Source organism: Mirounga leonina, unplaced genomic scaffold (genome assembly GCF_011800145.1).
Source record: "Mirounga leonina isolate KUSES-001 unplaced genomic scaffold, KU_Mleo_1.0 Mir_96, whole genome shotgun sequence".
NCBI classification, from domain to species: Eukaryota; Metazoa; Chordata; class Mammalia; order Carnivora; family Phocidae; genus Mirounga; species Mirounga leonina.
The window spans coordinates 5,553,510-5,566,498 of record NW_023270871.1 but is presented as its reverse complement, the minus strand read 5'-3'; the positions used below and the strand labels follow the sequence as shown (position 1 = coordinate 5,566,498).

The following is a 12,989-nucleotide window of genomic DNA, read 5'->3' as shown; positions in this document are numbered from 1 at the left end:
TTTCTTTCTTTCTTTCTTTCTTTCTTTCTTTCTTTCTTTCTTTCTTTCTCTTTCTTTCTTTCTTTTTTGTATTTATTTGACAGACAGAGAGAGAGCGAGCACAAGAAGGTGGAGTGGCAGAGGGAGAGGGAGAAGCAGGCTCCCCCGCCAAGCAGGGAGCCTGATGCATAGCTCGATCCCAGGACCCTGGGATGAGGACCTGAGCCAGAGGCAGATGCCTAACCGACTGAGCCACCCAGGTGCCTCTGTTTGCTTATTTCTTATTGGACACATTCCAATTTTTTCCTTAGGATAAAAACCTAGAATATAGATTTCTGTGGTGAAGGGTGTATATATAATTCAGGCTTTTGATAAGTAATAAAATTATATTTTCAAAAGCTGTTGCATTCTTGTGTGGATTTCTTACCATTTGTTGGAGAATCATGACTGGAACTCTCAGAGGCTGAAGGGATCATTTTTATGGTATTAAATGTTCTGAGCACTGTCCTTGCCAAGGATATGACCTCTTCCAAGGTCAATACTCAGCCTTTTCTTCTGCCCTGTCTACCTTGTTGAGACCCGAGGCCATCGCTAGGTGAACTACTGAGCCAAACTGGGACAAATTTTTTTTTCTTAAGAATTTGAACCAAGAGTAATAAAATAAAATAAAATAAAATAAAGTACACATATGGAGAGAGAGAAAGAGATTTTTAAAAATTCAGATAAATTCAAACTGTTTCTCTTGTGAAAACTGAAGCCAGAGGCTGGAAATGCACCATATAGATACTGTCTTTCTGACATGTAATAATAAAAGAAGTTCTTTTAATTAAAAAAAAAAAAAGAATTTGAACAAAGAGGCATGAAATCCAGAAACTCAGAGAATGTAGCTAGATGTACTAGATCCTGGAGCTCTGTGGTCACATAGAGTTAGGCAGAAGGGTGAACATTTAGTGAACTATATGTCCTGAAAAAAGCTGAAATAAAAAACTTTTTCTATAGAGAGGATGTAGAGAAAGGAATCGATGCTGAACATCAGAGACCACGTGGCCTGAGGGATTCAATGGTGCAGTTGAGTTCCATCAGTATATTCTGAGGTTTGTTCCATAAGACCCCCCTCTGCTTCCTGGAGTTTGATCTCTTTTGATCCCCATCTAAGACACTTGACTCCAGGTAAAATGCAAAGCATTTACTTCAGAAACATAAGCCTCCAAACATAAATAGAGAGCTATTTTCTGAAATATAAATTAGAACATGTCTGACAAAAGATGATTTTTCAGAGTGGTACATTTACATAAAAAAAATTACCAGACCAGACCTGCTCTTAATTGTTTGAGTGTGTAGAATTTCATGCACCCAACTTCACCTTGATGAATCTAGTACAATAGTTCTCAAACTCGAGTGCACATCAAAATTACCTGGGGGGCTTGTTACAACTCAGATTTTTGGACCCCATCCTAAGTTTCTGATTCAGCAGTTCTAGGGGAGACCCCAAAAATGTGTATTTCTAACAAGTCCTCAGGTAATGTTTGTTGATGCTTCTAGCCTTGGGGCCACACGTTGAGAACCACTGAAGCAGTAAGAATGTGGGAAAGTCCCTCAGAGAAGAAAATGATGCAATTTCTCATGTTTTTACTAGTAACTCTTAGGAAGATCTTAATATTAACTCTTTCTCTCATCCTCTTCTCCCCTCTACTTCCCTACATCCCCCAACCATCACCCCCTGGAAACCCTTTGTCCCAGCTGCCATATTCTACCATGGATGGCACTTAACACACTGCCTGGTAACTTGTATGCCCCATGAACTGCCACATCCTTAGGGCGGAGACCAGGATATATCATCTGTGTGTCCACTGATTAGCACCATATTCTAGACATGATAGGCATGGAATACAAGTGTGTTGACTGAATGATAGAATGAATAAGAATTCGTTTTTCTTACTGATTCTTTAGGTCCTTGACAAAGTCCATCTCTGGTGGACTTGATCCCTCCGTTTCTCTCTGGTAAAATTGAGACTGTTGCTTATCTCTTTCTTTGCCTTTATTCTTACAATGTAAATTGGCTTGTCAGGTTGGAATAAAGCAAGGTAGGGGAGAGCATGTGTGTGTATGCACATGCACGTGTGCTCTGTTTTGCTTTTTTTTTTAAGTAAGCTGTAGGCCCAACATGAGCTTGGACTCACAACCTGAGGCCAAAGATCACATGCTCCACTAAATGAGCCAGTGAGGTGCCCCTGTTTTCCTTTTATTTCCTTCTTGCTGTTCATGTGATACAATAGCTGTGTGAATTGGTGGAGTTGGGTATTTCCACCACACCATGTACCTCCTTGAAGAATGTCCCATTCATAGAGAGTTTAATTTTACCTTTTGTGGCTCACAACGCTTGGCTTTGCTTGAGTAGCAATGCATAACCCACAAAACTAGATTGTCATTAATTCGCATCGTCATTCATTCACATAATTTCTTGTGAGTCTAGGCATTTTGAGATAGCACCAAAAAGTATTGGACGGGGAATTAGCAATCCTGGAATCTAGTCTTAGCTTAAGCTTTAATAAGTCGCATGCCCTTAGCCAAGTCTCCTAATTTGATTGTTCAAAAATCTAAATATTCTTTCCAAATCTTACCACTCTCAGCATCTGTGAAGTTGAGAGGAATATGTTCTCAAAAGCGTGACATGCTCTAGGCATATATTTATTTTCATACTCCATACTTTCATATTTTTGGTTCATATGTCCTTTTCGGTGGTAAAGAAGTCATTTGATTAAATAAAGGCATTCCAAAGGGCTGTGTTGCAGCCATCTGTCCTGTGTCTTTGGATTCTCTAGAAGTGAATGAAAAAGAGAATTTAAAGAAGAGGAGCCAATTAGAAGAGATACTTTGCATTTATTCCCATGAAGAAGGAAACTAGAGTTCTTGCCCAGGTCTGAGTATTTGAGTATTTAATTTTTCAGTGAGCAGGAACCAGACCCATCAACATATCCTCTTTGAATATTTATGGTTTGTTCTATATCTTGTCCTTGTGGAATTTCCTGAGCGAAGAGATTGTATGTTTGACCCTTGAAGAAGATAATGTGATCTCAGAAATATGCTATTTGGCATCCTAAGAAAGTCCAGATTTAAAGTATCAGCCTGGTCACTTGCTAACTTCTTCCAAATGTCCAGCTGTTATCATTACAATATGTTCATGTCTTGGTCTTGAGAAGTATAGTTTATAACAATGTCACAATGGCAGAATAGTTGGTAAGGATGTTTTTTCTGCATATTTGACTTGTTAAAGAAAAACAATTTTGGGGAAGTGATGGTGAGGGTGGAGAAACATATTTTCATGGTGATGAAGCCACAGCAAATTTCCAGAGGAAGACAAGCTGCCACTCTCTTGACCTTTTGAGATTCCCCAGGAAGTTTAATTCTCCATCAGTTTGCTACTTCATAGGATGAGATCTGATTTTAAAAACTAGGCTGGTATATTGTAAGTACTTTCTTTCATAGGAACTGCGTTGAAGGTGATCCTCAAACTACTTGGTGCACAGTGTGAACTAAGATATTAATTTACTTTCATTTCCAGTTTTCTGATGGTCTTTACCTAAAAAAAAAAAAAGACAAAAACAAAAAACCCCAACTCAACTGGATTGAATTTTGGCTGAGTTGTGCCTCCTTTGAATAATATTTCCATTTGGTACTTACTGGGATACTCAGAAAACCTTAAAATCTTTAAAGGGTCGTGTTTCCTCTATGGAAGCAGAAGGGTACTTTTGACTTCCTGGGTCCCTTTAAAAATCTTTATCCAAGTAAACTATATGCACATCAGGAAAATACACATAGCATCAGTGTAAAAATCATTAAATTTTCAGATACTGAACACAACTGTGTAACCAGCACTTAGATCAAGAAACAAAACACTGTCAGCACCATATAAACCCCCTTGTGCTCTCTTCTAGTTCCTAGCTCCTCTCCCCACCAACGGTAACGATGATGTTGACTTTTTTTTTTTTTTAAGATTTATTAATTTATTTCAGAGAAAGAGACTGACAGAGAGAGCATGAGCGGGAGGGGCAGAGGGAGAGTGAGAGAATCTCAATCAGACTCTGTGTGTGAGCACGGAGCCACTGACATGGGGCTCAGTCTCAAGACCATGCGATCACGACTTGAGCTGAAACCAAGAGTCCAATGCTTAACCGACTGGGCCACCCAGGCACCGCTATGGTGTTGACTTCTAACAGCATAGACTACTTTTGCCTGTTTTTATACTTTCGATCATGTTTTGGTCATATTAAAGACATTATTTGCTATGTACTCTTTTGGATCTGACTTCTTTTATTCAACATTATGTAAATAAGAGTCATTGTGTAATATATAGGTGCTAATCATTCATTCTCATTTCTGAATGATGTGTAAGTAGGCAGTATTTATCAATTTTACTCTTGATGGAATTTGGGTATTTCTGTATTTTTGGCCTTAATGAATAGATTGGCTCTGAACATGTGAGGACATGTCTTTGGTGGATAGATGTATGTGTTTGAGCCGTATGTATACTTAGGAGTGGAATTGCTAGGTCATAAAATTTGCATAAGTTTAGCTTTACTAGATACTGCCAGTTTTCCAAAGTCATACCATTTTACTGTTTCATCCTTGGTTTCTTTTGACTGGTATTCCTGAAGGTGCAACCGAGAAAAGGTAGTTGAACTAATGGCTCTGATATTAAAACTGAATTGTGGTAAAAGGCAGACCCCTGCTGAATATACCTTTCCTCCTCAAGGGTCTGATCTTTCCCTAACTCTTATTTAATGAAATCATAAATTCCTGTCCCTCTCTTGTTCAACTGAAGGTAACACTTAAATGATGTTGTTTCGAGGTTCACTTACGAGATTTGAGGTGGTTTAAAATCATTTTTAAACTGTCTATACTAAAGAAAAATGGAAAAATGTGCATCTTTAAAGATTACCCCTCTCTGACTAGTGTCCAAAAAATGTTGAATGGAACCGATTTCTTAAAAAATTTTTGATGGTCTTTATTCAATTTGCTCCTAGCTTCTGCTAAACAGACAAAGCAAAATGCAGACATATTGGAACAGTCCTTATTTAAAGAAAAAAATGATTTTCAGCAAGGGAAACAACATAACACCTATGAAAACATACTGCCATAACTGTCTGAAAATATTTCTGAAGGAACTAGAATGAATTTGAACAGTACCGTACAACAAGGACATTTACTGTAAGAAAAGACCCCCATCTAATGTTCTTTGGGCAGCTTTCTTAGAGACTGGAGCATTCCCAAGTACTCAACTAAATATTTCTAAATGCTTAGGATATAAATATTACTGTTATGAATTAAACAATTATAAATAAATGTATAAATTAAAGCAATTTAGTGTTTGTTATAGCCTGCATATTAATTTTATTTTTATAAATTTTTAAAAAAAGATTTTTAAAATTTATTTATTTGATAGAGAGAAAGAGAGACCACGAGTAGAGGGAACAGCAGAGGGAGAGGGAAAAGAGACTTCCTGCTGAGCAGGGAGCCGTGGGGTTCGATCCCAGGACCCCGAGATCATGACCTGAGCCGAAGGCAGATGCTTAACTGACTGAGCCACCCAGGTGCCCCTGCATATTAATTTTAGTTAAAATATTATGGAATAGGGGCGCCTGGGTGGCTCAGTCATTAAGCATCTGCCTTTGGCTCAGGTCATGATCCTGGGGTCCTGGGATCAAGCCCCGCATCAGGCTCCCTGCTCTGCAGGAAGCCTGCTTCTCCCTCTCCCACTCCCCCTGCTTGTGTTCCCTCTCTCGCTGTGGCTCTCTCTGTCAAATAAATAAATAAAATCTTTAAAAAAAAATATTATGGAATAGAGTGCTCCTATGTGTTATATAGGCATCAGTCCCTTAGGTGATCTACAATTACACTGTTTGGTCATGTTTCTTATTTGACCTAAAGGATAATTTTATTATATCCAGGAATCCTAAGATATATATCTTCAACTTCATTTTCTTACCTATTACTGTAGGCATGTAATTTATTTCGTGTAAGTTTCTTGGTTCAGAATATAATATGTAATTAAACATGGCTTCTTTGCAAAAACAAATCATATAGATTCCGGGTATATATTGTATTATGAATGAAAATGCCCCCCCCCCAAGTGTGTATTGTGTGGTATGACTTTGTGTATAAACACACACATACACATGCATATCAAGCCTTACAGTGTGAAGTAGGGGAAGTTTATTTTTGTAAAATCAGTGCACCGTAGTATAGCTGAAAGGACCCCTGAGCTCTGCTCAGAGGTTTGGATTTTGTGCAACAAACAACAGCAAGCCAATTAAAGGTTTTCATAGAGGAATGAGATCAGAGGTCCTTTAGGAAGATGATTCTGGGAGGAATTGGATGCAGGAAGAAGATTTAGAAGCCCAAACTGGCTCATGTAACAGAACTCCTGAAAGTCATAATCATCTTTGTAGAACATTATGAACCATTGTTATATTAAACTTAAAACAACTAAGAATATCAGTTCATGCAATAGATATCATCTCATACCAAATTCTAGTGTAGATGAGCTACAGGTATGTCAAACTTTTAAGAAAAATGCAAACACATTCTACTGAGAAAAATCAATCCATGAATTGTCCCACCTTGTGAAAGTCTTAAAACCACCCAGATTTGATTTAAAAAGATGTCTCTGCGGGTGGCTGGATGGTGCAGTTGGTTTAAGTGTCTGACTCTTGGTTTCAGTTCAGGCCGTGTTCTCAGGGTTGTGAGATCAAGCCCTGCATCAGGCTCTATGCTCAGTGCGGAGTCTGCTTAAGACTCTCTCTCCCTCTCTCTCAAGTAAATAAATCTTAAAAAAAAAAAAATGATGTCTCTGTCCATCTCTTGGAACCTCAGTGTTCTACAGGAGTAAACCTTGAGAATAGTTCATTCCGCTGTTTCTCTTGATATGAGAAACATAAGAAAATAAGGGATATTGTGAAGGAGTTGACAAACGGTGAAGGGTGAGGGGGAGAGGAATGCTAAAATGTTAGTAACTGTTACGTAGAAATCCTTTTTAATGAAATCAGAGCTTACATTCTGATTTGGGATTGGTGGTAAATCTTTCATGTTTGATAATCTTCCTTTTTACATTCTTATTTTAAAAAAAGCAATTGCATGTTTATAGGCAAAAGCAGATAGAGACAGCACTCTCAGAAATCACATTTGTCGTAGCTCAGTGTTCATGCTTGATTGCTAGTGTTCAAAAGCATGGAAGCTTATGAGTTAGGCTTTTGGAAAAACCGACCTCCTCTCTTAAGACAAAATGTTCTGTAAAGCGTACACCCCACACTTCTGCATGACATTAATAAATAAGTCTTTAATTATGCTTATGTGCCTCTATTCTTGTGAGGCAACCAGCAATATACAGCAGAGCTGTAAAATCCCAGGTGGCTTATGGTTAATGACAAAGGAGCATCAGCAGCACTGAGTAATGAGGTATTTAAAGAATGATACAGCCTAATTTTTGTTAAGCCACTGCACAGGTAAATGACTTGCTTGGACAGGTAGTTATGCATCGACCTTAATGATAATTCTGCACAAAACAAATTAAAAAAAATCCCACCAGAAAGTTTTCAGCACAGCCGTGGCCAGCTTGCTTGAGCCCAAAGCCAGCTTAAGAGATTTGTGGATTCAACTGTCTTATAGTGTTTGCAAACTAGAAGAAAGTGGCACATGAGCTTTGGCATAGCACCGAAGTTGTAATTCTGTACACAAGGTGTATGTTTGAAAAGGACAGAGGCAGTGTGTTTTGATGAGTGAGGAGTCAGAGGGACTTTGGTCTCAGTCCTACAAAAGACTGATCATCACCTAAGGCAAATCCTTGGTTTTGCTTTCCTCCAAATGTAACCATGTCATGTTCAGAAGTTGGTATAACACAGCCTTTAATATAGCTATTTTAAAGCTTACCTCCTGACTTTTAAGGGGTTTGTATCTTAAATTCCTTCACCTGATCATGTAAACTCTTGTGGGCATAAATAGGAAGCTAGTTATAAAAATGCATTGAAAACAAGAATGTTGTATATAAGGGAAATATTATTACTGGAAATGTTAAGTCATCTCTTAAAACATCGAGCACACCAAGAATTGGCTTTGATTTGCCTCAAAAAGCAGGAGGTTGTAACTTTCAAAGAAAATTCTCATAAGAGATATTAGCATAGAAAGGGCCAAGCTGTATGTATAATTATTAACTGGGACCAGTTTGTTTTATTATAAGGCTTGCTCTGCTACCCTGAAGTAGGTTTCAGCATGGCCTGAAACTGCATAAATGATGGTGAAAGTAAATGAAATAAATGTACTCCTCCTTACTTTTAGAAAAGTGAATTTAAAATCATATACATAAGGTTCAATAGTGGAGTCAGGATGTGCCTCATAGTCCATACTCTAAGGAAACCATATCTAGAGTTGAACATTTTTATCTTGGCACATGAAGACTTCAGGAAAGGGATTGAGGAAAAATAACTTTTGATATTTGTAAGACATAGAGATGAGATTTGAGTCAAGGTTAAAGGTTTTTTATTATATATATATATATGCATTGTATGTATAACCATACACGTATATGTTTGTGTATATAAAATATATAACATGTACAAAAGTTTTGTACATAGGGATGTGCATATATATGTGTGCATGTTTATGTAGTATAATAAATACAGCACAGTGACAGTAATCATATATTGGAAAACAAAATGGGAAAACTGACAAAATCCCTTGGGAGTGATTTTGAGGGACCAGTGACACTTTAAATATATCCATATAAACCTTTAAATTTTCCTTGAAAACTAGAATAAGCAAGGCTTCAAGATATTTCCCCATGTGAAATAAAGACAAGCAGTAGTGTCTTGGGAGAAGAGATTTAGTGCAATCTTAACCTCACATTAAACTTGTATTTTAGGGTAATTTTTTGAAAGAATACATCAAAGCATATGAAACTGGTGCCTAATTATATTATCATTAGTATACAATAGATAGTGTTATCATTCTTCATAAAGTACTACGAAATAAGTATGTTGAGAATATTTAATTATGTGGATGAGTGAAATAATAAAGGAAAATTGCTAGTTAATTGCTTTCCTTAGAAATGCTATTAGGAGTGGCAATTGCCTAGCACTCTCATGATTCATCCTACAGAAATATGCTGTTGGGCTGCTCTCTGCAGAATTATTCTGGGGCAACTAGGAGGGAGAACTAGGACTTGTTGGTATCCATTTTGTTCTTTATTATTTATTCTCTGTAATGTACCATTGCCTCTGGGAAGCCTTCCCTGACTTCAGCTGGAAGAACTTTCTATGAGCCCTGAACACTTGGCCTGTACCTCTGTTATGCTTCTCAGCACATGGTATTTTAATTATTATTTCATGTGTTTGTTTCTCCTTCCAAAGTGGGAACTCATTAGAGACATGACTATGTATTATTCTTCCCAAGCCCTAGCTCAGGGCCTGGCACAGAATAGGTGGTTGATGCAGATTGTGAAATTGAAAAGTCTCTTCTCATAGAACTAAAGGCAATGGCTTGGGAAAGTGTGTCTGAACCAAAGGTTCTCTCGTTTTTTCCTCTCATGAGCATCTGAAACAATCTCATTACCTTTAAGAAGAATTGCCTGAAGAGATTCAATCTGTTGACAGACTCCTTTGCTTCCTTATTTTCTCTAAATGAAAAAGAGAGGAAGGAAGGAAGGGAAAGAAAGAAATGCATTTTTTTTCTCTTTACATTTCATCTCGTTGGAAAAACATCACTTGAAGGCTGTGACTGTTTAGAAAAGTAGAACCATCCCGATCCTGATTCAGGATCAGTTGTCTTTTGTGGATGATTGACATTATCTTGTAAATATATATACTCTGTAAATATGTCTTTTGAATTTCCCCATTTACTCTAACATGTTATAGATTGGGGTGGGTGTTCTATAAAATAGGTGATCCTGATGCCTTCTCAATATAAATTTCTAGGATCCTAAGAAAATGTATATAATAACTTTCTCTCAATTTTTTTTTCTCATATGCATTGCAGACTCTGGCACCCATCTGTTCTCAAGGGTACGTATCTAAAGGGTGCATGCCTAATTTAAAAAAAAATCTAATTTGGAGTCAACAAGGGAAGAGGTATCACCACAAGTACACCTAGTGTTTAAGAATGAGAATGAGAAAATGGACTTTATTGAGGAACTCATGCCTCTAATCAGGGAAAAAGCAGAAAGTTGAAAAAAAAAGTTAAAATAGTAGAACTGTAGGTAATTAAAAATGGTAGAAAATAAAAATTTGATTCTGAAGATGTCTGCTAAGGATCAGTTGCAGATAATAAGTGAAATAGTAGCTTAGAGAAAATCTGTCAGTTTTGAGAAAAGGAGGAATGTGGTATGTAAATTACCAACCAGAGAAATAAAGCAGAGACAGTATTCAGCAATGGTGGCACTAGGAGGATAACCTTTGGATATAAGGAACTAGTATCTTATATTGGAAATTATCTTCCCTCCCTACCTGCCTATCTCTTGTGGACTAAAGTAAACACTTGAGGTAGCACTTAAGGAGGAAAGTAGGAAAATGAGAGCATATTGCCTACACACACATACCCATATACACTAGAGGGCTTTAAAGCCAGAGAGGGAGCTGTCAATGGGTTACTTTGCAACTGACCTGGCCTCCTGGCCTTCCCTCTCTCTTTTTAAAAGTAATCTCTACACCCAATGTGGGGCTTGAACCTGCAACCCCAAGATCAGGAGTCATATGCTCTACAGTCAGGGCCATCCAGGTGCCCCCGACCTTCTCCCTAAATAAATGCCTAGCTGCGTAGTCCAAACGTATGTGTGTGTGTCGGGGGGGAGTTGTGGGTTACAGACATAAAAACTGAGACAAAGACAAAGTTAGAAAGTACCAGAGACATAGAAAATGGCAAGAGTGTTTGTTCATTTTTTCCTACAATGTGTCAATTATATCCCAGTTGATGTTGTCTGTAAGGGACAAGAAAATGAAATGCCAAATGGCTTAATACGTAAATTCCTAAGCATTTGCTTACATTTCAGAGATTTATTTTGACTATCAGGCTAAATGTCAAAATTTTTCTAATCACATTTGGCTTATAGACTTGCATTGGGATTTCATGTCATTTTTGTTCTTCAGTTTCTTGACTTATATGAAATATCTGTAATTTGTAGCTAACAGGTCCTATGGGATACTATGACAGTCTGGATAAAAACCACTGCATTGGAAAAAATAAATTGGTACAACAGTGTGTTGCACGAAGATCCTTTTCTTGGCTTTTCATTCCCCACATATTTGTTTTCTTTAGTGTCCCGTATATTTAAGATGTTTCTAAAAAGAACTTAACCTGGGGTGCCTGGGTGATTCAGTCAGTTAAGCTTCTGACTCTTGATTTCTGCTCAGCTCATGATCTCAGGATGGTGAGATCGAGCCCCAGGTAGGGCTTCTTGCTGGGCGTGGAGCCTGCTTAAGATGTTCTCACTCTCAAAAAACTAAAAACTAAACAATAAATAAAAAGAACTTAACCTGCTATATCAATATGATGATAATTGAGCATCCTTTATTTTATTTGACTTGGTCCCATTCCAACCCTGTAGCATGGACTTTGTTTTTATAATTTTATAGATAAGGAAACCGAGACCCATATAGTTGAAGTAGCTTTCCTGAAGGCTCACTGCTGGTCAACTCAGTGAACCACTTTCCACTACACAGCATTATTGACTATCAGTCCTAAGTCATTTGAAGCTTGGAGTCATGCAGTCCGGAATTTTGCTAATTCAGCTGATGACGGGAATGGCAATCATGAACAGATAGCATTAAGCTGATTACGGCTTTAATTTCATATTTTGTTTTCTTTCCCTTTAGTACATTCTGATGGCAAATCTAGAAAGCTCTTTCTCAGTAGGCCAAATTGCCAGATTTAAGCTCTAAAGCAGTTTTTGAATACTTTGCTGTATATGTATATTTAGTAGCGGCCATTGTTTAACCCAGAAATTTGACCCCTTACTTCCTATTTTACAAGAGACTTAATGTCAGGAAGATGATTTATGGTGATAAGGGTAGATGTCGTTCCTATGCTCTTTGATCTTAGCATTGAAGCAGTGTTCTGACCCTTACTTCAGAGTTCCTGTGGTCTACCCAGGACAGTTAGTAGAAGAAAATGTTATCTTGGGTTCTTGGTGAAATTTTTAGACCTAAGACTTCATAATTTTTTTCAGTTTCCATCTGCAAAAATGAAGATGCTCTTCACTTCTTGTCTCTTTGCTTCACCTCTCATCCTTGCCAAATCCCAGCTGGGGAGAGTGGACAGCATTTGTTTCCTACTGTTGACATGAGATAAATCATGGGGGACACTCCAATGCCAAAGCCAATAAGCATCTTTTCAGCTTTGATTCTAGCGTGCAAGACTCAGAAAGTCACCATTTAGTTGCATAGAAGGGTCTCCATTACATGCTTGGCTTCAGAAGGGCCACGCATGGGGCAGACTCTATTGGCGACTTACCTTCCGTGCCAATGTACCCTGCCCCTGGGTGTCAGTCACATTTGGTGTAAAGCAATTATGACAGTCTTGTTGTTCCTTGCCAGTGACTTGTTGGAATGGGCATATGAACCTGTTTTGGAAAATAATCTTTAAGTAATACGTTAGGAAAGTCCTATTGTTATGTGATGTTATATGAGAACAGGATGCTTTGACAGTTATCTTATACCTTGAGGAAAAATATTAAATGCATACCAGGGATGGTTGAACAGAAGATCTGAAGGAGCCTGCATTCTTGATGACATCATTGAGCCACTGATTCAACATTGGGATGGTTTTTCTCTGGTCTTTTTGTTAAATAATGTCCTTGTGGCTTAAGCCCACTAATCAAGTTTTCTGTTATTTGCACTTAAAACTATTCCTTTTTTTTTTTTTTTTTTTAAGATTTTATTTATTTGACAGAGAGAGAGAGACAGCGAGAGAGAGAACACAAGCAGGGGGAGTGGGAGAGGGAGAAGCAGGCTTCCCATGGAGCAGAG

General features: G+C 37.8%; 1 long non-coding RNA gene across 2 annotated transcripts in view; it reads left to right on the top strand.

The window, feature by feature from the left end:
- The window catches only part of LOC118006388, a 105,950-nt gene that overhangs the window by 80,345 nt on the left and 12,616 nt on the right, over positions 1-12,989 (top strand). Inside the window, exon 4 of one of the 2 annotated variants that reach the window (XR_004678058.1) lies at positions 10,006-10,031. The exons of the other annotated variant lie outside the window; for it this stretch is intronic. This is a non-coding gene — a long non-coding RNA (uncharacterized LOC118006388). The remainder of the gene's footprint in view (positions 1-10,005; positions 10,032-12,989) is intronic. 2 annotated transcript variants of the gene reach the window in all.